Consider the following 23,553-nt stretch of genomic DNA (forward strand, 5'->3'; position numbering starts at 1 on the left):
TTTGTGTGACGGACATATAATCAAACAAAAATAATTCAAAGTTCTGTACACAAGCACTATTTTTTTGTGCGACTCTCATCCGATCGCACAAAAACTTGCCCGTCGTACAAAAATACAGAGCATGTGCTATTGTCGCGCAAAAGCAATGCTCTGTATTTTTGTGGGACGGATGCCCGTCGCACAAGTTTTGTGCGATGGCCTTCCCGTCGCACAAGTTTTGTGCAATGGCCTTCCCGTCGCATAAGTTTTTGTGCGATGGGCATCCGTCACACAAAAACACAGCCCATCACGCGCGAGTCTTCCGCGATGGCCTGGCCATCGCACCAGATTTGGTTCGATGGGCTGTGCCCGTTACGCGAGACTCGTGTGTGATGGGCTGTGCCCGTTATGCGAGACTCGTGTGCGATGGGCTTTGCCCGTCGTGCGATGGTTGCTGTAAATTCCATCCAATGGGTAGCAGTAGCCATCCAACACCCATCAACAACATCCAACTCTCCCATCCTGCTTGCAACACACCAACCCACTACCGCCATCAACAACCGCAAATAATCAAACCATCACAACCGCACCAACCCAACACCACAACAACAACAGCAACAACAAAGCACAACAACACCACAAAATCACAACCCAAATAAAAAAAGAAGTAAGAACTCACCTAGGGTTTTGAATTTTTACAATTGATTTTGAAGATCTTGGATAATTTTGAATGTGAGAGGTGATTTCAGCCACCAATGATGGACTCTGGTGCCGCTCTATGCCGCTGACGATAGATAAGTGATTCCGGTGAGAAGTTTTCTGTGAGATGAGGAGGATTTGGGGGAGAGCGGAGGGTGAGAATTAGAGGGGTAGTTTGGTCTTCAAAATTAATGTTTGGCTAATTTTGATTGAAAAAAGATTGGGTGGCCAAAGTTGAAAAATGCAAAATTTTAATGGCTAATTTGGTAAATTTCCCATTATGGCATGATAGACTCATGACGCATTTGCATCTATCACAAATATTGTGTCACAGATTAGTGTTTCTTGAGTAGAGTGTCTTCATTGAAAGTGTATCATTTTATTCAAAACTAAACTAGTTGAAATTAGAAATCGAAACAAAAATCAATCTATAACTAATATTTAATTAGAAGCTAGATCGCATTTGAATTTGATTCGAGCTAATGATGACTATTTCTGTTCGAGCTGAAACCAATTGTCAAGTATTGAAATAGATAGGGTATTTCAGTCAAGACGTACCTATCTTTTGTCTTTTTGAAGTTTCATGTGTGTGTGTGCGCGCATATATGTGTATATATATATATGGTAAATTTTGATTTATTACCACCTAAAATGATAATGTTTTAATTCACCTCTCGAAGTTTGAAAACATCCATTTATTCTTATTTATAGTTAAGAAGACAAAAAAGATTTTATCAACGTAACCCTCACTACCCTTATATTTTGATAGTAAATAGAGATAAATTAATGCTTTCAAAACTTTAGGGGATGAGTTGAAGATTATTAGTTTAAGCTGTGTGGGTTGTTTTGTCGCAAGCAACCAAAAACAAAATCTATACTCCTAAAAACTATGTTATTGTATGAGAAAAGATTGTTCCCACAAAGAGTATTTAGCCTAGTTTTATGCTTCATAAAAAACGAGGATGGGCGGTTTGAATATAACAAAACAATTTAAAGAGAAACAACTAAGGAGTTTTTCAAATTAAAAATATTAAAATCGATCAAATGAATAAACCCTGGTCTAAGTCGACATCCGCCGTCGGAATTTTACAATTGGTCATCGATGCAAAAAATATCAATTCACACTTTGAATATTTATAGTCGGAACTATTTTTCCTATCTCTCCTTAATCACAGTTTAATCGCAGTTAATTAGATCACATACGATGAAATCAATCCTAACTACTAAATAGCTCAAAACAAGTACAAAAGGTTTAATCTAATAGCAGCCTTAAGAATTAGAGAAATCAATTAAGCTATACAACACAAGCACAAGCAGTTGCATTTAATTTAGTCGCTTGTTCTTCCTAAGATCTAATAATTTCTAACACAGTAAATCATTAAATCATAATTGCTTCTCAAATTAGAGTAATCAAACAATTACGAATTTGATATCTAACCTAGCATTAGATTGCAAAAAATAATAAACTAATAGGCCTCCTAGTAGTTAAACAAGACAATCATGAAAATAAGTGCAAAAGAACATCCGATACTCAAAGCATAAATTAATCAATAAAAACAAATTAGATCTCACAATTTTATTAATTCCGAGCTTTCAAGTCTTATGATTTCTCTCCTCTTCATACACATTAATTCCCCCCTTATAATCCTATAAAATCTTCTAAAATAAAGATATTCTAAATAGTATCCTCAAATAATAATATTCAAATCTGAATAATTAATAAAAATAAACTAAGATCTTAATATAAATAGGAAAGTTGTGATTTCAGCTGGATATTTCGTGCATCATATCTAGAATCACCTAAAATAAATAGCATCATATCTACATTTTAGAATTGTAGGATAAGGAATGTTCCAGAACGTCAATAGTGCAGGTGCAGTAAATTTAAACCCAATTTCGACCTTGATGCAGCCCGTCTCTCTTAAAGCTCAAAACATGAAAGTTGTAGATCTTTTTCTTGTCTTTCCATAGTATCTTGAATCATATTAATTGGAGCTTGGATGTGAGAGTTATGCCTGGGTTACAAAGTGATGTCAAAACTATCCAAAATTGCCCAATTAGCTTTATCCTCCACTTAACGCCTTCTTTTGCTTCCTAAACCAAAATATAAGAATAATGAGTATATTTAGGCACTAAATGACTAGAAAAGACTAAACAATAAGGGAGAAAAATATGATATTTTGTTTTCTCATCAAATTCTCCCATAGTTAACTTTTGATCGTCCTCGAGCAAAACTCAAATTCATATTTTAAAAACACCAAGGTTGCCACGCCATCATCAAAGAACAACCAAACTCTTCAAACTCATAACACATCATAAACAAACATTCTTAAACAGCTTATAATTACTTAATAAGTATTTTCACTTGAAGATATAATAAACTAAATATGTAGACCGTTACAGAAATAAACACTCAACTCTTAGGTGTTTGAAGGGTATGTGTGATACATTTATCCTGCAACATAAGCAAATTAATTCAACAAAACATTCATTGAGCGAGTGCCAGCTCCCAATATGAAAAGTTAAGAGAAGAACAAAAGTAAAAAAGAAAGGAAATTATAGAGAGGAAAGAGACTTGAGTATTTTTCATTGCCTCAATTTTGTAGACCTTACAATTCTTATATGCTTCACTTCCAGCAACCTCTAACAGAAGGTGGTTGCAAAAATATTAATTGTCTAGCCAAAAAATAACAAAAACCAATAAAAAAATTCTGGAAAGGAATCCACGATACCTTGTTTCTCAAACAACATAATCTTTCAACCAGTTGGGTGGTTTCCCCACTTATGATGGGCGTGCAACAGGTTCTGTGTTGAGCTTAGTTGTATCTTCCTCCTGATGTGATATAGCTCGTTCTTCAATAGGTTCCACAAGATATAGATTGAGCCACTCCAAAGAAATTAGCATTATTGTATCATTCTTCGGGCCTTAAAAAATCACCGTCCTCGAGGTGAAAATCAGGATAGAGGCGCGAAAACTCAAAAAATATTCCCAGATGGCATTTTCCGAAGCACTATATCTGACCACTGTACAAGAACCTGTTGAACTTTTTTCCCATGACGTAAGACTTCCGTGTGGCACATATAGTTGTAGGGTTTGAAAGGGGTCAATTGTCGATGCTCTCACGGCGCAGAGGCAACTCGTTGATGAGATTGGTGTCGCTAAATGGTTTGAGAATCGAAATATGAAATACAAGATTGATTTTGCAATCAAACGGAAGATCCAGCTTGTATGCGACTGGCCCCACGCGTTCCACCATTGTAAATGGCCCATAATACCTCTTTGCTAACTTCTGTGATGCTCGCTGAGCCAAAGATGTCTGTCGGTACAGTTGAAGGTGCACGAGCACGCGATCTCCTATATTGAATTGGAGTTCACGTCGATGGGCATTGGCTTTTTGTGTCATTCGATACTGAGCTTGGCGCAAGTTCTCCTTCAAGGAGCGCAAGAGAGCATCTCACTCAGTTGGCGCATCATTGAGAGCTTGGATTGAAGTAAAGCCCTTAGAGTAAGTTGGAATAGTTGGTGCAATGCACCTTTACAGCGCCAGGAATTGTGTCATCTTAAGACCACTGTAATAGCTGGACTTGTAATAAAACTTTACCCAACAGAGTAGAGAGACCTACGTCTGTGGTTTTTCTTGAGTGATAGCACGTAAATATTGTTCAAGCCCGCAGTTAACAACTTCGGATTACCCATCAGTCTGCGGATGATAGGCTGTGCTATGCCTCAGGGAAGTGCTACTTAGTTCAAAGAGCTTTTTCCAAAAAATGCTCATAAAAATTATATCGCGATCCAACATAATGGAAAAAGGAAAACAATGGAGTTTAACGACCATGTTAGAGAAGAGGTTCGCTGCCTTTACAGTTGAAAAATGAGAAGGTAGAGCTCCAAAATGTGTTGATTTGTTCAAACGATCCACAACGACAAGAATAGTGGTGAGCCCTCGTGATTGTGGCAAGCCCGTAATAAAATCCATGGTGACCTCATCCCATACTAATGGAATAGGTAGGGGCTGTAACAACTCTGCTGGAGCTCGAGTCGAACGCTTAATTTGTTGGCAGGTTAGGTAAGCAGCTATAAAACTTTTCAACATTGGTTCGCATCTTACGCCACTAAAGCACTGAAGCTAAGCGAACCAAGGTCCGTTTAATACCAGCATGTCCAGCCCATGGTGTGGCATGAAATTCGTGGAGCAAGATTGACTTCAAGGATGATTAGGAGCTGAGATAATAGCAGGGTCAGAAGAAAAGTAATCCATCTCGAATAGAAAAATCAAGGGAGAGATCATCTACGCCAAAGCACTGATGGAGGAGTACCAAGTTTGGACAAGTGGTATTCTTTAAGCGTAGAGTTTCTAACAAGTCAAAGGCTGGGCTGGAAACCAAAGGTAAACAGGCAGAATATCTCTTGGGTGCCTCAACATTCTTATATTCATACACATAGAACATAGCATCAAGTGCTTGGTTTGCTCGACGGGGCTTGTATTCAATCTTAAAGTGATAGCCAAGTAATTTTCGGATATATACCTACTGGCCAGGTGTTTCGATAACTTGTTGCAGGAGTTCCTTGATACTTTTATGATCTGTACGAATAATAAAGAAGCGACTAAGAAGGTATTGTCGCCAGTTGTGGACAGCCTCTGCAATGGCGTGTAGCTTCTTGATAGATGTTGACGCCACTTGAAGTTTTGGTCTTAACTTTTTACTAAAGTAAGAGATTGGGTGGTTGTCTTGCATAAGCACTGTGCCAATACCGACATTAGACACATCGATCTCAATGATGAAATCCAACTCAAAGTTTGGTAATCGCAATGCTGATGTTTCCACCATGGCTTGTTTGAGGGCCTCGAATGCGATGGTCGCTATTGAAGTCCAAATAAAAGCATCTCTGCACAACAAATCAGTGAGGGGTAAGATAAGGGCTAAAGGTTTAATCTAGTAGCAGCCTTAAGAATTATAGAAACTAATTAAGCTAAACAACACAAGCACAAGCGGTTGTATTTAATTTAGAAGAGTGTTCTTCCTAAGATCTAATAATATCTAATGCAGCAAATCATTAAATCTTAATTGCTTCTCAAATTAGAGTAATCTAACGATTAGAGATTTGATATCTAACCTAGCAGTAGATTATAACTAATAAATTAACGGGCCTCCTAGTAATTAAATGAGACAATCATGAAAATAAGTGCAGAAGAACATCCAATACTCAAAGCATAAATTAATCAATAAAAACAAATTAGATCTCACAATTTTATTAATTCCAAGGCTTCCGAGTCTCATGATTTCTCTCCTCTTTATACACATTAATTCCCCTCTTAGAATCCTATAACATCTCCTAAAATAAAAATATTCTGAATATTATCCTAAAAGAACAATATTGAATTATGACTAATTAATAAAAATAAAACAAGATCTTAATATAAATAGGAAGGTAGTGATGTCGACTGGATATTTCATGCATCATATCTGGAATCTTCCAAAATAAATTGCATCAAATCCAGGTATTAGAATGTAGGACAAGGAATGTTCCATAATGTCAATATTGTAGGTATGGTAATTTTATGCCCGATTTTGACCTTGATGCAGTTAGTATCTATCGAAACTCAAAACATGAAAGTTGTAGATCGTTTTCTTATTTTTCGATAGTATCTTGAATCATCTTAATTGGAGCTTGGATGAGAGAGTAATTACCAGATTATGAAGTGATGTCGAAACTGTCAAGAATTGCCCAATTAGCTTTATCTTGCACTTAATGCTTCCATTTGCTTCCTAAACCAAAATATAAGAATAATGAGTATATTTAGACACCAAATGAGTATAAAAGAAATATTAAAGGAGAAAAATATGACATTATGTATTCTCATCACTTTGCTAATGAATATGCTTAAAATTAACAAGCCTAATCTCCCGCTTGCTTTCAAATTCTTTTCAATAGAAGAAAGAACTGTAAATGCTGTAATATCTACATTAACGGTAAACAGTGGCTAACTAATGCTTTTATATGTGTGATTTATATGATACACTTCCATGTTTGATATGACATCTTGAGAAATAGTTTTTATATCCGCTGATCTTTAATGAAATGTATAAGCTTGGGGCAACCTTTGACTTATAAATTAGATTTTGAGTGTGAGTTAGGATTATGAACTTTTATATGGTATTAAAATCAAACTCATGTATGAGTGAACTCATACTATCTTTTCATGTGACCATGACCAGAAAAAAAGACTAGCCTGCATGTAACAATAAATTTTCTACAATGTATCTAAGCTAAAACCATTCTTAAACTCTGAATCATGTGCAGTTGAAATGCCAAAAACATCTTATTTCATAATTTTTCATCAAAAAAAGTGTTCGGTAAATTTTTGAAATCTTCTTATTCTGTAATTTCTTTTTTTTTTTTTTAATTTTGGCATCTGCTTTCAAAGTAAAATGTGTGTTGCATTTCAAAAGCAGCTGAAACGACCCACTTTGAACTCCAAGGATGAGTATATCTAGTGTCATCCAATGTGACTAGATAAAATTATCAATAAGGATTTTACCAGAATTCGGAAGAGTCTTCCCTATATTTTGGCATCTCTAACTTTACACTTTCAAAGTTTTATGTTATTGATCCTTTCTTTGCCTCTCTCTTAGCAGATATTGCTACATGGTTGCACTCAAACTACTATTGAAATGATGGATTCCTTTTAAAAGGGAATCACTCATGCGTTCTGACTCAATTCCAGACGAAATATCATTGTAGAGCTTCATAACGGAGGGCATATGGGTCGTGAAAAAAACTATGGCACCAATAGTAAACAAATATTTTGGCCAACTATGAAGTGTGATGTCTATCATTATGTTGAAACTGATCACATTTTTCAAGTTTCTAAAGGCACTGTGACTAATGAGGGATTATTTATTCTACTATCAACTCCAACAAAACCTTGGGTTGACATTAACATAGACTTTGTCTTGGGATTATCTCATACACAAAGGGGTTATGGGTTCAATATTTGATGTCTATCATTGTGTCGAAACTTGTTGTATTTGTCAAGTTTCCAAGGGCATTGTGATTAATGTGAGATTATATATATTACTGCTAGCTCTAGCACAAACTTTGGCTTAGAGGTAGGTAAATAACCCAATCTAAATTGACTCGACTCGATCTAACCCAACAAATTAAAATTCAGATTAGATCAGATTACTTGTCCAATCTAATTAGTTAGTATTTTACCTAACCCAATCGAATCGTGATTGGTTAGAATTAAATCTAATCCAATCTGAAAATTTGAATGGGTTAGGTTGAAAGAAAAATCAAATTTGAAACAAAACTAACCAAACTTAAATTACTTAATTGTCATAGACACACACCTGGTGCAAGGGAAATCCTGATTTGAAATGCAAAATTATATATTGGAAAAAAAATAAATTGAAATGCTAGGTAAAACACATAGGAAAATAGGGGAAGTAAATGACTAACTCAGAGCAATTGATACTTGTGATACAATTCAGCGTCGAAAAAGATTAGAAGTCCCAGAATCAGAAGTATCCGATGATTCAAAAGCATAGCCATGAGCATGGCCGTGTGTGGCATGTGTATGTACATGAACATGAGCTTCATGCCCTGCATGCATCTTTTTGTCATCACCATTAACACATAGGCAAAGCCTTACTAAAATAGACCTTTGATAAAAAGATATGGTAATTAATGCATCAGCCACATAGTCAAAATTACGGAAACTATTGCCACAAACCTGGTCAAAGAAAAATCGTGCCATGGTTTTGGGCTTAAGCAAGGACTTGTTAGATTCTCATACATATTAGGCAATATCACTACTAGAAAAATAGATTTTACTGACACCAATTTAATGGCAGTAATTATTTTTACTGACACTTATTAATTGTGTCAGTAATGCTCAAGTCAGAACACACTGAAACTAAAAATTAGTGTCAATGATTTTTGTGTCAATAATTCGTGCCACTATAATATCACCAAAATAGTGACACTATAGTGTTAGTATTTGATCAGTAATTCGTGTCACTATAGTATCACCAAAATAATGATACTATAGTGTTAGTATTTGATGATACTATTTGTGTGTCAGTAATTTGCGTTACTATAGTATCACTAAAATAATGACACAATAGTGTTAGTATTTAATGATACTATTTACATATTAGTTATTTATATAATTTTAAATATTTAGTGATGTTATGTTGCTTTTGATTAATAGTATATTTTTATTTTAATTATATTTTTCCTATTTATTTTACAATTAAATAAAAACTCAAAATATATTAAATATCTCAAATCTCGCAACATAATTCACATAATAAAAATCTCAAATACATCACTTAAATTAACATGATTCAACTACACCATTGTTTGAAAAACAAAGTACAAAATTAAATTTTCCACAAGTTCTAAACAACAACAAAGTACTAAATTAAGTTTCAACAAACATTAACCAACAAGAATATGCACAAGAATGTCATTGAATATCCATACATGGCTTCAATTGTTTCCTACCTACAAGTATATAAAATCAATTAGTACACCATAAAAAATAAGTCTTGGATATTTGGAAAAAAAAACATAAATTATTCAAATATTACCTCATAATTGTAGGTTGTAATTAACTTGACAACATATGTGGCCCATTGATCACGAAGTCGTGAGAGCTCTTCCATGGTGTACTCATCAATTCCTTTAAACTTTAATTTCAAAACAACAAGTTATTCACGAAAAATTAAATTGTAAACTATAGCTATTCACCTAATCTCTCTAACAAAATGCCAACAAAATGCCATATACCCATTATTATAAGTACCTTTACTTACAACATATAAAATTCATACAATATATGGTAAATACACAACAATCAAGAAGCATGCACTAGGTCTAAGGTTCAAGGTTCTTTCGAGGTGATTTATTTTATAGTGCATTAAAACAATATGATGCAGTATTCTAAAAATTATTTTCGATACTTACATTATTTTTAAGAATGTTCACATTTGTAATGATATCTTGAATGTATTTCATCACGTAGTAGCCACATTCAAAGTTGCTAGGTTGTCGCGGACACTACAAAATAAGAATTACATAATTTATTTTTTCTGAAATAAGCAATGATTATTTAGGTTTGTCTCGTTTTTACCTTGACGGTGACCTATTGAACATTAGTCTTTGTACCAATCTTCAAAGATTGATGTATTCTAATCCCGCTATAAGGAAGACATAACGAATGTTAGCAAATAATTAACTTAAAAAAGAAAAATTAAAAATATGATCAAAAATACAAATAAGAAACTTAACTGATTCACAATCTGCATCATCTCTTCATTAGAATTACTTTGTGAGGGATCAAGATAATAGACTGTATATCTCACCATATCAATTGTGAATAACACCCAATGGAAGCTACACAAAATAAAAATTGTTTGAAAACATGGATTACAAGTAAATTTTTTTACATAATTAATTTATTAAATAAAGATATGGTTAGCAAATGGAAAATATTATACCTAGGGTCATATGGGATTACAACGACCTGTCCCAACTCTGCTAAGCCCAAAAGTTTCAAAATGTATTGAGACATCTCTTTGAAATTGATTGTTATTGGATGTAACCTCTCAAAAAGCCCAAATTGAACTGGCTTAGCACTTCCATTATTTTTCATCTCTTCATACAAGTATCTAAGAGAAAATAAACATATATAAAGTAAATTTTAATAAAGAAAAACAAAATAATAACCTCAAGTTTAATAAAACATAGTCCACGCTTATCTTACTTGATTCATAAGTTAATAGTGCAGTTTGAGTCCTTGAACTCGATGATTTCATCACAAATCATTTTATCTAGGTGTACTTCCCAAATTTCACCAAAAGTTGCTATATCATAGCCAATAATTATTGATCGAGGTAAGGAATTCTCAATAAACACAGTAAACATATTCATATATTCACTTGTACCATTCTTCTTAACTGTACAGCTACCCGTGTATTCTTTGCATCTTGCTTATGGCTTTTTACTGTTGGTTTGATGACCAATGGCTCTTTTTTTTTTTTTGTACTCTCTCATCATAGAGGAATTGCACATCTCAATTTTATCTGGGAGATTTTCTTGGCATAGGCTTTGAAGTAACTTCAAAGTCTAGCTTCTTTGGAATTTGTTGAGAAGTTGGTTGGAAAATTTTGACAAGAGTGTTCTTTGAATTCAATAGGCTCTTTGCATATGAAACAATTAAAATATACATGCACACCATTAGTAGTAATACATACATAGACAAATAAAAATAAATAAAAATAAAATAATGACATATAACATTCCCTCTACTAACCTTTCTTTTTCTAAGAGTTTAACGAGATTGTTGATCAATCTCAAATTGAGCACCAGTGGTAGGCTTAGGATAATTAGAACTACCAACTTCCGTATTACTGTAAGCATTCAACCTTGCATTCATGTGTTCCAATTGAGTATTCATAAATTGAAAATTCTCTTGATACATCTTTCTTTCTCTTGCCAACTCTGTAGCATTAGGAACATGAAAGTACATGGATGAGGTGATGAATTGTCCTACTCCTTGTACCCTGCTTCCATTTGGCTGCTTTTGAAGGGCTTTGCCTAATGTCATTTGACCCATGTGATTGGAATTTTCCTTGTTCAACTTGACTCTTCAGCTCATTTTACAAAAAAAAAAAATTATAAAAGAATAGAATTCATAATAACAGTTGATCAGAACCTCAAAATTCATAACACAAGCAAACTTAATTATACCATAAAAGAATAGAATACATAAGAATTAAATATACACGTGACTTACTTATTTTTTCAGCCACTGACATCACTTCAGAAGCATATTTGCCATCTCCGTCTACTTGCGTCATCAACCAAGCTTCACTGCGGTCAATCTCACGCTCAGAAACTCCATTCTCTCTTTTCTGTTACAGGTTGACAGAAAACAAAAAGTATTGATTCTATTATATTATATGCATTAGTTGGGTTTTATTGCACAACTATATCAAATTACTTATTGTGCATACTTTCCTCTACAACATGCCACTATATCTTGTGCTACTCAAACGATGGTTGTAGACATTTTGTGTTCTTTTTTCTTTGCTTTCACACTTTTTTTCTACACAAATAATATAATAAAGGACAAAAGGGTTATAACTAATTTTTAGTAACTAACAACAAATAAATCAAATAATATTAACAAACAACACACCTGAAATTCTTCAGACAAAATTTTGTCGACAAAAAGTTTCCAATCTTCCTTTTTAATGCCCGGATATTCAATAGGAGGCAACCTCAATGACTTTATGTCATCCTTGTATGGAATAATGAATTCTTTTGTTAGCTGACTTCTAAAATTTCTTGATGCAACGCCCATCCATTTTAACACTTGGCTTTTGCATTTCAAGCTTAAATTGAACTTTTTCTATAAAGCAATTACATGAATTAACACCAAGTTTAAATAAGTATGGAAGTTATATAAAATCATTAAATATACTATTAAACAATTAAATAAAACCTGAAAATGAAACCATAGAGTTTCTTTCAGTTCCAGTGGCACACGCCTCTAATCATCAAGTAAGATCAAAACTATTTCACGTACGATGAAGCCAATGTAACTCCTTAGATCATTTCTTCCCTTCCCAATTGGAACACCATAAGACTTATACTCAACTAGAGCTTCATTACTAAATTCTTCTTTTTGTAAGCCTTTCTTTTTCATTTGTTTTCTTTTTCTTGGTCTTCCTTTGAGTTCTAGAAGAGTGAACTCATCATTTTGAGCCATATCTCCTACAATCCTGAAAATGATTAAAACAAATAAGTATGTCAATTAAATTAAAAAGCCAATATAGTAGTAGTGAAATGTAATAAAATAAATAAATTACTCACTAAAATAATATAAAAGTGGTGTTGGAAGCTAGCTACAAGAATGTTTTTAGTGATTTTCTAAATTAATATCTATTGGAATAGCATCACAATCGTTTCTGTCATAAATTCCTTCGTCATCCTTCTCATCCAACTCACATACTGGAAGTTTGTTGGATAATGATGAAAATACATCCATGTCTCCACATGTTTCCCCATTTAACTTGTAAGCTTTTTCAGTCACTGAGCAAACTATTGATTTACTCTTATCTAATTGGTCATTTACATAAAATGCTTGCTTTGCATGACAAGCTAAAATAAAGCAGTAAGATTTATAACCGATTCGATTTAAATAAACTATAGTGAAACCTAAATCGTCAACACTAACCCCCCTATCATCTACCCAATCACACTTGAAAAATATTTTTTTAACCATCAGATAATCAAGCTGCCATATCTCATCAATGACTCCATGAAAAGTCATGTCTCCAAAAGATAAAAATCCCTAAAAAAACCAAAAAAAAAAGGAAAATATCTTAAAACTAAAAAACAACCGAGAAAGAAACAGAATTTTAGGCTCGAGCTTGGACCAAAATCACTATAGCAATTCTGGATTTGATTCATCTCATCTCAAGCTTCGAAACGGTATATTATATGCCTCAAAGGGACACATATAGCCCAAGTTATTCCCTTTAAAAGATACCCTACTTACAACACGCAACCATCCTACATTACTAAGTTTAAGCAAAACTATATTGCCTGAGTGGAGTTAGAGACTGCAAACACTAATTTTACTAATAAAGCGGACCTTCAATTCTATCTAATTCTACACTATTACAAAAATTAACAACCAAACAAGAGCTAACCTTCAACGAACTACATGTCAGAGTTTGGTTAACTGGTCTATGTAGTAAATTATTAAATTCAACAAATTATTACATTTGACAGACAGTGGCTAGTCTAAGCTGTAATATTCAATTCAACAAAATCCTAAATTCGAATAAAGAAAGTGAGTGAAATGGTAAGAAATGAAGTAGTACCGTAATTGCCCATGACAGCGATGATATTGATAGAGCTCTGTGTTGCTTCAAAATATTATTGAAGGGTGAATCAGAGGCTCGATTTCTTAAATAAGAGTAAACTGCAATTTTGTTTAGGATTTGTTTTACGCCCGTACAAGGTTCATGAATTTGGCTAGTGTAGTGAATTGGAGAAAGAAGTGTTTAGGTTTCGATTGATGAGATGAGAGGAAGAGATTCGATTAAATTTAGGATAGAGTTGTGAATTCCATAAATGAGGGTGTGTCGGCCAGCATAGTGAATCGAGGAAACAAATTTTTAGGGTTGGATTAATGAGATGAGAGAAAGAGGTTCGATTGAGATTTAGGCATATTACTTTTGCTATTGTATATATATATATTTTAAATTTTAATGAGTAAACTTGCATCTTAAGTTCACATGGTTTAGCGGTTTGCGTTTTAAACATTAAAATTTTAAGTTAGAGGTCTTAGGTTCGAGTTGGTAGATTTACAAATTATAATAATTTTTTTAACCTCTGATACTTTAGTGTCAGTAATTTATGATATTTAATTTACTGACACACTAGTATTAATAATTTATGATACTTATTTGTTAAAAGTGAAAAATAGTACATATGTATACAATTATTGACACTTTTTACAAAGTGTCAGAAAATTAAGTATCAGTAAATGTCATTTTTGTAGTAGTGTATGTAGCATTGCTAGTGTAAGAATCACATCGACATCAAAGGCTTTCATTATAAAGAAAATGTTGTTCTCAAGATGAAAAGTTGAGACCTTTTTTTTTTCCAAAGATTAGAATTGAGACACCGAATGTACCTGCAATCAGGATTGATAGAATCGCAACAAGTTTGAATTTCAAGGCTTTAGTTTTGTTGCAACTACTACTAATGATTTTAGTGTCACACTCATATTTTGCAGAAGTTAATAGCAAGAAGAGAATCAAAAGAAAACAAAAGAAAATAAAGGGGAACATTGTTTTTCTGGCCATGGCTGCAATTACTAAATTGCATTATTCAATAGTGTTGAGTAGTTTTATCTTTTATGATTTTGAGTTGTGCATTTATTGATGAGAAAAATTGGTCAATGTGATCAAGAAAGAGTGAAATGGTGACATGAAAGTGTATGAAATATGCATTGCTTAAGCTTGAAAAGTGTATGTTTTGTTGACTAAATGATGACATAATGAGCTAACATCTTCGATACTTAAGGAAGTTATATTTTAATTGGGTTTGGGGTCACTAGCATTCCCATAAAATTAGAGAACTCAGTAGAAAGTGACAATGTAGCTCTACCACAACTTAAAACAAAGCCCTGATCCGAACTTAACCTGAATTTTTAATTTGATCCGATCCGATCCAAAAGTTGGGTTAAATTAGGATATTTTTTTCCAACCTAATTAACTCGAAACCCGATTAACTTGATCCGAACCCGATTTTACCCACTTTTACTTTGGCTAATATTAGCATGGACTTTGTTTTTGGATTACCATATATTCATAGGGATATGGATTCAATATTTGCTTTCGTCGATCAATTCTAAAAAATAACTCACTTTATTTATAGTTTTGATTATGGAAGATAACGGTGAACCATTTATCAGAAAATAGTTAACTGACAAATTCCAAAGAATAATTTAACTGAAAATGGTGAACCGTTTAGCACAAATGGGTAGCCAATAATTTCTTGTAGGTTTCTAGAATTAAACGGAAAATTGAAAACTCTATACACATTACGGTTACTTGGACAAAGTCAGAGTGGTGATCCGACAGTAGTTAATAGTGATCTGATTATGCTCGGAAAGTCAACAACAACTAGTTTTCATCTCCAACTATATGAAGGCTCAATCAAATTCAAATTATAACGGATTCAACAATCATCACTGAACTTGTATTGTGTATTCAACATCTTTTGTGCTTAAAAACTTATTAGATCATACTTTGAGCTTTTATTTGTAAACAAATACATTGTGTGAAGAAAAAATTTGTGTAATTTTCATTTCAACATCTAATTAAGTGTTTGAGAGTGTGGGAAACACTTGGGTTAAGAGGTTTGGGATAACCCCTTGTAAATATTGATTGACACCTTAGAAATCAATTTTAAAGTTTTTGAAGCCTTAGGTTGTAAGGTTTGGTTAGTGAAATCCTCAAGTCCGGTGAGTTTAGAGGCGTGGACGTAGGCAGAGTTTGCTGAACCATGTAAAAATCTCATGTTTGATTCTCTCTCCTTTCTCTCTTTATATTTTATTGTTGTTATTTATTTGTGATTTACTTTATTTTTGCATTAAATTTTTTATTTAAAATACTCTATAATTTTTAGAAACTCAATTCACCCCCTCTTGAATTGCTTAGCTAGTATTTCATAATATAGTTGATTTTATTTCATTTTACCAACTTTTCTATGTTTCTGTTTGAGAAAATAAAAGATAAAACATTGAAACGTTTTAAATTTCAAGGCGTTGATGATGAGTTTGAGTTGGTGAGTTCCGGTTGCCCAGAACTTTAATAGTTTTTTATTTAATTATTTGTTGATAAAATATTATGAACTTTGGTTTTAATTCTATATATGATTACATTGTTACCCGTTTAATGATGGTTGAATATTTCTAAAATATATAAAGTTGAAGGCTAATATCATGACAAGGTGTATAATAGTAAAATGATGGATAAAGTTAACACCATTAGGTGTGTGGACTTATTTTAAAACATAAGGGGATTTGGCTTAAATAGTATTTATTTTTTTATCTGAAACACTACTACAAAAATGACCTTTACTGACACTTCGTTTCTGACACTTCGTAAAAATTGTCAGTAATGTTATACATTTGGATCATTTTTTCCATTTAACAAATATGTATCATAAATCACTGGTACTAAGGTGTCAGTAGCATAAAACTCAGTAATTACTGATACTTTAGTATCAGTGATAAAAACAAATATAATTCTAATTATGTTTTTACTTGGACTCGAACTCAATATGTCCGAAGTTAAAATTTTAATTTCAAACTACAAACCACTTGTGTGCATATTTTCTTTGTTTGGTTAAACCGTATATAATTAACTACAAACCCTTTGCTATAATTTAACACAAAATTTTCGATCTCCCTCCACCAAAATTTGTTCCCTCTCAAACAAACTAAAATCCAAATCCCTAAAATTCCAAGTGCCTAAATCCCTAACTCTCCCTAAGCGCTAACCAGCGGCAGCCCCTCTCTAAGGCCTTAGTAGCACGCACGATGACAACGGCACACGCAACCCACGCGGCGGCGGCGGCGGCGGCAGCCCAGCGGGTCGCACCACACACTGCAGTAGCTCGCTCACTTTCACTCTCTCTCTGAAGGCACACACAGCAGCAACAACCCCTGTCTTTCACGCTCGTTTAGTCGCTCTCACTTTCTCCGTCTCTGGTCACCATCTCACCCTCCAGTCTAAATTATTGCTTTTGCAGCCGCGTTCAGCCGTCGCCATCGCGCCGGCCGCCTGAGACAGTGAGTTGAGATTCCACTTTTTAATTTATCCTGTGAACAGTTTTTATTGCTCCTGATTTCTTCAATATCATGTGATGTCTTATCATTTACATTTTTCGATAAACATACTTGTGCTCGAATTAGCTTTCATTTGAATGCATTTTATTCCATCTAGTCCATGCCAATGCCATTACTGGGCTCAAACAAGTCTTTCTTACTTTGTTCTGACATAATGTTTATGATGGATTATTCTGCGCTTAAAGCTTCTTTTTTCTCGTTATTTCTGCAGCTATTGCCACAGTTGTCACAGTTGCTGAAATTCTGAAAAACAATGGTTTGGCTGTTGAGAAGAGTAAGATTTTCTAATTTCTAGTTAAGACATCTTTTACCCCACCCATGAAGTTTCGATTTGTTCAGTAATTAACATGTACTCTTGCAGAGATCATGACCTCGACAGTTGATATGAGGGATGAATCTCGAGGACGACCCGTCCAGAAAGCCAAGGTAAATGGATGCTTTATCTTTTTGTGCTTTCTTTCAATTTCTGCATGGTTTACTAATGTATCATACGTGCAACATAAAAACCTGCTGTGGATGGTCCTCTTCATATTCCTTCATTTTCAGAAATTGCAAGAATGGACGATATAGCTTTTTCTTTTTGATTTTCTACTTCTTCGCCATTCTCCCAGTGTAGTCAAATTTTGATGGTGATTTGGGGGGACTTTTTTATTTAAAGCTGGTGATTTGGAGGATCTTAGGTCATCATATTTTTGGATAATTCTGTGTACATTATATTTGGTAGACGTGGTTTTGTCAGCAATGTTGATTTCCCTCTAGGATGATTAATATTTTGTGTTGATGTTCAGGTCATTTGGATATATGTGATACAAAATTCTTTTTATAATATCACATTCAGGAGCTGATTGTTGCTCTTGTAATGCTCCTTTTCAGATTGAAATATGGCTGGAGAAGACAGCAAACTTTGATGTGTTTTAAAGAATGAGGTAGCGTTTCACCTTTGCATAAGCGGCAAATAAGGGAAACCATGTCGTCAATGACTTGCCAGGCTTGAGGATGTCCAGTGCTTCGCATGCGGCAAGTATGTTTATCGAAAAATGCAAATGATAAGACATCACATGTTATTGCTTTTATAAATTTTTTTCTGATATTTTGGTTTTAGCTTTTGAGTATTTGATTATATAGTTTTGGATATTTATATTATCATCGGAAACTTTTCGCTTTATATTAAGACATGTTATTGATTAATAATAATATTTTACAGAAAATGTTTTAATTTCTTTCTTCCATTCGGCACTCGTAGTATTTATTTGATTCGATTTCTGTCATGGTGTGTTGATTATGCGGATGATAAGATACTACCTTGCTCCTTTACTTATGCTTGATTCCTTATACTAGAAACATACCTCTAGTAGAGTTGCCATTTATCTACTTTATTGTTGTAAAATCTATTATAAAATGTATAAGCAATCATTCATTTGAACTCTCTTTATACGCTTAAAATCTGAATTTATGTATGAGGTGTTAGTGTCAATGTTGTTGATCATTTCAGTAAGTAGTGCCAATTTATAATGACCTTGGTGCATTTCTATTCAGTTAGTAAACTTTTGTCATTTAAGTTGTTTATTTGTTTAACAAATGTATAACTAGTTTCTACAAATTTACTTTGTGTATAATAGATAATTCAAAATCTTGGCATAGAGGAAAATGAAGTTTCTGAGGTAAATAGGGTACTTTACAAAAACTATACCACATTAATGGCTGGTCTAAGATGCATTATATATGTAAGTTTAAATGCACTATTATTTATATACATATCCTTGCAAAAAAAAAAAAACCAATAAAAGCAGTTTCATAAACTGATGTAAATGCTGTTATTATTGTTAATTTGCAAGCTATCTGCTATGACTTCAACAATGATGACTATCATAGGTAACATTATTTTCTTTTCTAATTCATTTGAAAGTGTTAATTTGCAGGGGCTGTTTCTACTATAGAACAGCAACAAGACAGCCCCTGTAAATTTCTAGTGGCTGTTTTCACTGCACAACAGCCCCTACAGATTTCCCGGGGCTGTTTTGTTGCTATTCTAAAGTCAAAACAACTCCTATAATTTTTTTGGGCTATTTTGCAATGAAAATACTTTTGAGGATTGTTGAGGAAGGAGGGGAATGAGAGCGGTAGTTTTTTAGAAGGCTTGATGAGAGTTTCATAAATTTGACAAGTTTTATGAGATTAAAGTGAAAGAAGTTTATGCTAAGGCTGAAAGTTTGAGTGGGCAAATGGATGTTTTGATTGCAGATTTTTGTTGTTTGATTATAAAAAATAGGAAGTTTTTAATTAGATTGACTTAGATGTTTTGTTTTCTGTGACTTGTAGCAGGTTATCCAACATGGTTTCTTCAGACAACTTAAGCTAAGGTTCTTTATTTCTATAACTTTCAGTATTATTGTAATCTTATTTCTTATTGTTTTATTAGTTGTTGAAACATCCTTCAATTGCTCTGTTTAACTACTCACAATCAATTTGTTTTCGATAATCTATTTCCATACTAATTGATTTTATGTTGTTGTAGGTGGGAAAAAAATGAAGCTGCAGATGGATGTTGAGTGATGTTCTTGTGCTTCTTTTTGGTGGAAACTAAATTAGTACTTTGTGGTTGTTGAAAACTTAATTTAGTACTTATATTTTTCTTTTCCAGATAGTGGTGTAGTTGAATCATGTGAATTTGAGTGATGTATTTGGGATGTTTATTATGTGAATTATATTGTGACATTTTATATATTTAATATATTTTGAGCTTTCTTTTGGTTGTAAAACATTCAGGAAAAATATAATTAGAATAAAAAAAATTTATTAACCAATCCTGCATAACATTATTAAATACTGACACTAAATATTTAAATTGACATTAATAATTTTTTATATTATCGAGCTAGCTTATTATTGATACTATAGTCACATAAATCACTGACGTGTAAATAGTATCATGAAATACCAACATCATCGTGTCATTATTTTAGTGATACTATAGTGAAACAAATTACTGACACAAAAATTACTGACACTAAAAATTAGTGTCAGTGTGTTCTGGCTTGAGCAACACTGACACAATTAACAAGTGTCAATAAAAGTAATTACTGACGCTAAATTAGTGTCAGTAAAACTCATTTTTCTAGTAGTGAAATCTTAATAGACATGAGTTAGTCTAAATTCTAAATAGAGTTGATTATTTGAATCTACATGACATGTTTCTTTTTTTAGTTTGAATCGGTAAAAATAAGTATTAAGTTGTTTTTTATAACCTAAATTATCTAAAAACTAGTTTTTTTTTTTACATTTGTACCCTTACAAATTATAAATGTTAAACAAATAATAAACATGTCAAAGAACATTAATACAATAATATGCTATCATAACATAATCATGTTTAGTTGAATATAATCCTTTAATATTCTAAATTATTATATGTTGATCAATTTTATTGTTATTTATGATGTTTTATATGAAAAATATTCATTAAAATTATAAAGACAAATAATGATTGTCTACCATTATACTATCACAAGTTATAGAGATGATTAAGAATGCTAATTATTAAACTTATTTAGGTAAAGATGAATATTAATGAATTAGATATATAGGGATATTTTGGAGAGTATCTTTTAATAATGTTATTCAGAATTTTTAGATTAAACAAATACCTAAAAAATTAGCTCAATAACTTAATAGCTTAACAACTGAAAATTTTCATTAAATAGAAAAAAACGAACTTAATGACTTAATTGATTGTTTATACTTTATCTTCTTGATTAAGTTTTTTTTTTCCATATACACACACACAAAACTTAATCAAGAAGATAAACAACTTACTTGACTAGGTTTGTCTTTGAATTAACAGTACCCAATTCCAAATTTGCACTTATGAGAAAACCCACATACTAATCTTCTAAGACAAAAATCAACAAGAAAAATTAACGTAAATTAGTATTTGGGTTTTCTCATAAGTGCAAATAAATAGAACAATTTACGTTAATGTGGGGGTCATTATTATAATCAATGAAGATATCTTACCATTGGCTTCATCAGCAAGTAAACTTAAAAAAAAAAAAAATTACCTCAATACCTACGTTTGGAGGAATCGATGAAGAATTATGAATTGAAGAGAGAATGGGCTTGAGATCGATGTAGGACACACAGCATGAGTGTCGTTTTTTTAAATAAAACCACTCGTTGAAAAAATGGTAATATATAATTTATTCCAGTAAAACAGTCAATTCAATATATAGAATATCAACTAACCTTATATGATTTTAATTAGAGTATTTTACATCTTGTCAAATTGAAAGAATTCCCTTGAATTGCAAGAAGATATTCAATTTTCAAGGGGAAAAAAAGTGATTTTACTGTAAAGAAACAAAAGGAAAAAAGAATGGAGAAAGAAGGATGAGATTGAATAATTAATATCATAATCAACGAATATATAACGGGTTGGAATAAAATTCTAAGTACATTTTTATATGGTAATTTTTCTGGAATGTTCATTAAGTTGCAAGTGTTTGTTTTAAGGCTTATTGATGGAGGCAGGGGTGTGTTTAATTATAGGCGAATAATGAGGTCTTCTAAGACCTCATATTTTGGAAAAACCTCATTTTTTGAGTATTTACTAATAATTCTCTAATTAATAATTTTTTTTAAATATTAATAATATTATCTAATCATTAGTTCATTTATTATTAGTCTTTCCAAGAAATAAATAAAATTTTTTTTACCTCTCAGTTTCCTTAAAAAAACTTAATCATTTAATGTTAGAATCTTTGACTTTTAGTATACCTTTTAATTTCTATTAAAAACCTTATAATTAATTTCAAAAATCAGTAGATGAAAAAGTTTCTTACTCTTTTTCTCTATAAAGAAAATTATTATATTCATTAGTTCATTTGAAAAAGAAAAAATTAGTTTCCTAGAATACAAAGTTCATATCTATTATCTCATCAGCAATTAAAAATTAGTTTCCTAAAATAGAAAGTTCATATCTATTAGCTTATCATCAATTTATCATCTCAACTTTCTAATGAAAGTAAAAATTATTTTTTTGTTTATTTTTAAAAACTTTTAGAACTTTTTTATTATTGCTAAAATTCAAGAATTAAAGATGGAATGACTTTTGAGCCCTTTTATGTTTTTTTTAAGTATTGAAATTGCAAAATAAAATGAGGGAAAAATTTGTCAATGGTTCCAAATACTTCAAAGTAGCCCTGGCTGGAAGTTGTTCTTTTTTAAGGTAGGAGAAGTGATTGACACTAAAAAGTGTACATTTTATAAGAATTAAACTATCAGTTTTTCACTTACAGTGTCAATTAATGCACTCATTATTCCTAAATTATCTTAACACTCCCCAAATATTTTTTATGTTAAATTAATTTGTAGTATATTAATTTTATTTTAATTTTATATTGTATATACATTTCAAAAATAAAGAGGAACTGGAACTAAAAGTGGGAAACAAAGAAGAATTGCTGGAGTTATTTGGAATGTATTATTGGGGAGATATAATTAATAAAAAAATAAATATTTCAAAAAATAAAAAATAAGAAAAGGGCAAAGTGAGATGTGATAGTCAGGTGGCCATTTTGCCACCGGACCATCACCATTTGTTGTTTGTTTGTTTATGTGATAATAATAAGAAATAATAATAGAATAAGAAAAGTTGAAGCTGATGGCTGCCAGGGCTGCAATGGAAGGAGTTGTACCTGGTAAGCCCTCTTGTTTTTAGAATTTTGCTTGGTTTATGTTGTTTGGTCGATGGATCCCTTTTTAAATTTAATGCATTTGCAGGTGGTGGGATTGCAATCCTAAACGCCACAAAACAAGATGGAATAATTTGCAAACTACTAAATCTGGTTAAAAGATTGGTGCTCAGATTGTGCAAGGTGTCTTAAGGTTTTATCTTGAGTGATGCTATTTAAATGAAAAAAATAAAGATAAAATTAACTATAAAATTATATGGCTTAAGAGGAAAAGGACAAATGATCAACTAACACTACAAAGTCATACCATTTAATAGTGCATTTTGTCATCCTTCTATTTCTTTATCATTTTCTTTTTATCTTTATTTTTATTTTCTGTGGGTGCACAAGTGGGTGTGGTTAATGTCAATTCAATTTGTGAACTTGAAACCTTTTATTTGATTTTGCTAAACTTAAGCTTGAGTGTTGTTTGAACCTTTCAAATTTTGGGCCTTTCGACTATCACTTATCTTTTGGTGTTTGTGGGAATAAGTTAGATTATTTTTTGCAACTTCATCTCAATTTTAGATTATTATAAAAAAAAAAAAAACTCCACATCCCCTTTAACCGCGATTGTATGTTTAGTGAAACCATGGGGTAATGAGTATTTTAAAAGAGTAATGATACAACCACAAACTCTTGTATAAATTTATTTTGTACAAACTGACGTGGCATTAATTCATTGGTTGAATGAAAAT

The 23,553-nt window shown here is 32.2% G+C and overlaps 1 long non-coding RNA gene across 3 annotated transcripts; it reads left to right on the forward strand.

The window, feature by feature from the left end:
- Positions 1–16,658: 16,658 nt before the first annotated feature.
- Positions 16,659–19,868, forward strand: LOC127903657 (uncharacterized). 3 transcript variants are annotated; one of them, XR_008056373.1, is made up of 7 exons: positions 16,659–17,069; positions 17,338–17,400; positions 17,488–17,552; positions 18,000–18,147; positions 18,746–18,787; positions 19,449–19,486; positions 19,642–19,868. It is a non-coding gene; the product is annotated as an uncharacterized LOC127903657 (long non-coding RNA). The 3 variants fall into 3 exon arrangements; XR_008056372.1 differs by lacking the exon at positions 18,746–18,787 and having other exon boundaries at positions 16,661–17,069; positions 19,446–19,486; XR_008056371.1 differs by lacking the exon at positions 18,746–18,787 and having other exon boundaries at positions 16,662–17,069.
- Positions 19,869–23,553: the final 3,685 nt, after the last annotated feature.

Source organism: Citrus sinensis, chromosome 7, assembly GCF_022201045.2.
Source record: "Citrus sinensis cultivar Valencia sweet orange chromosome 7, DVS_A1.0, whole genome shotgun sequence".
Lineage (NCBI taxonomy): Eukaryota > Viridiplantae > Streptophyta > Magnoliopsida > Sapindales > Rutaceae > Citrus > Citrus sinensis.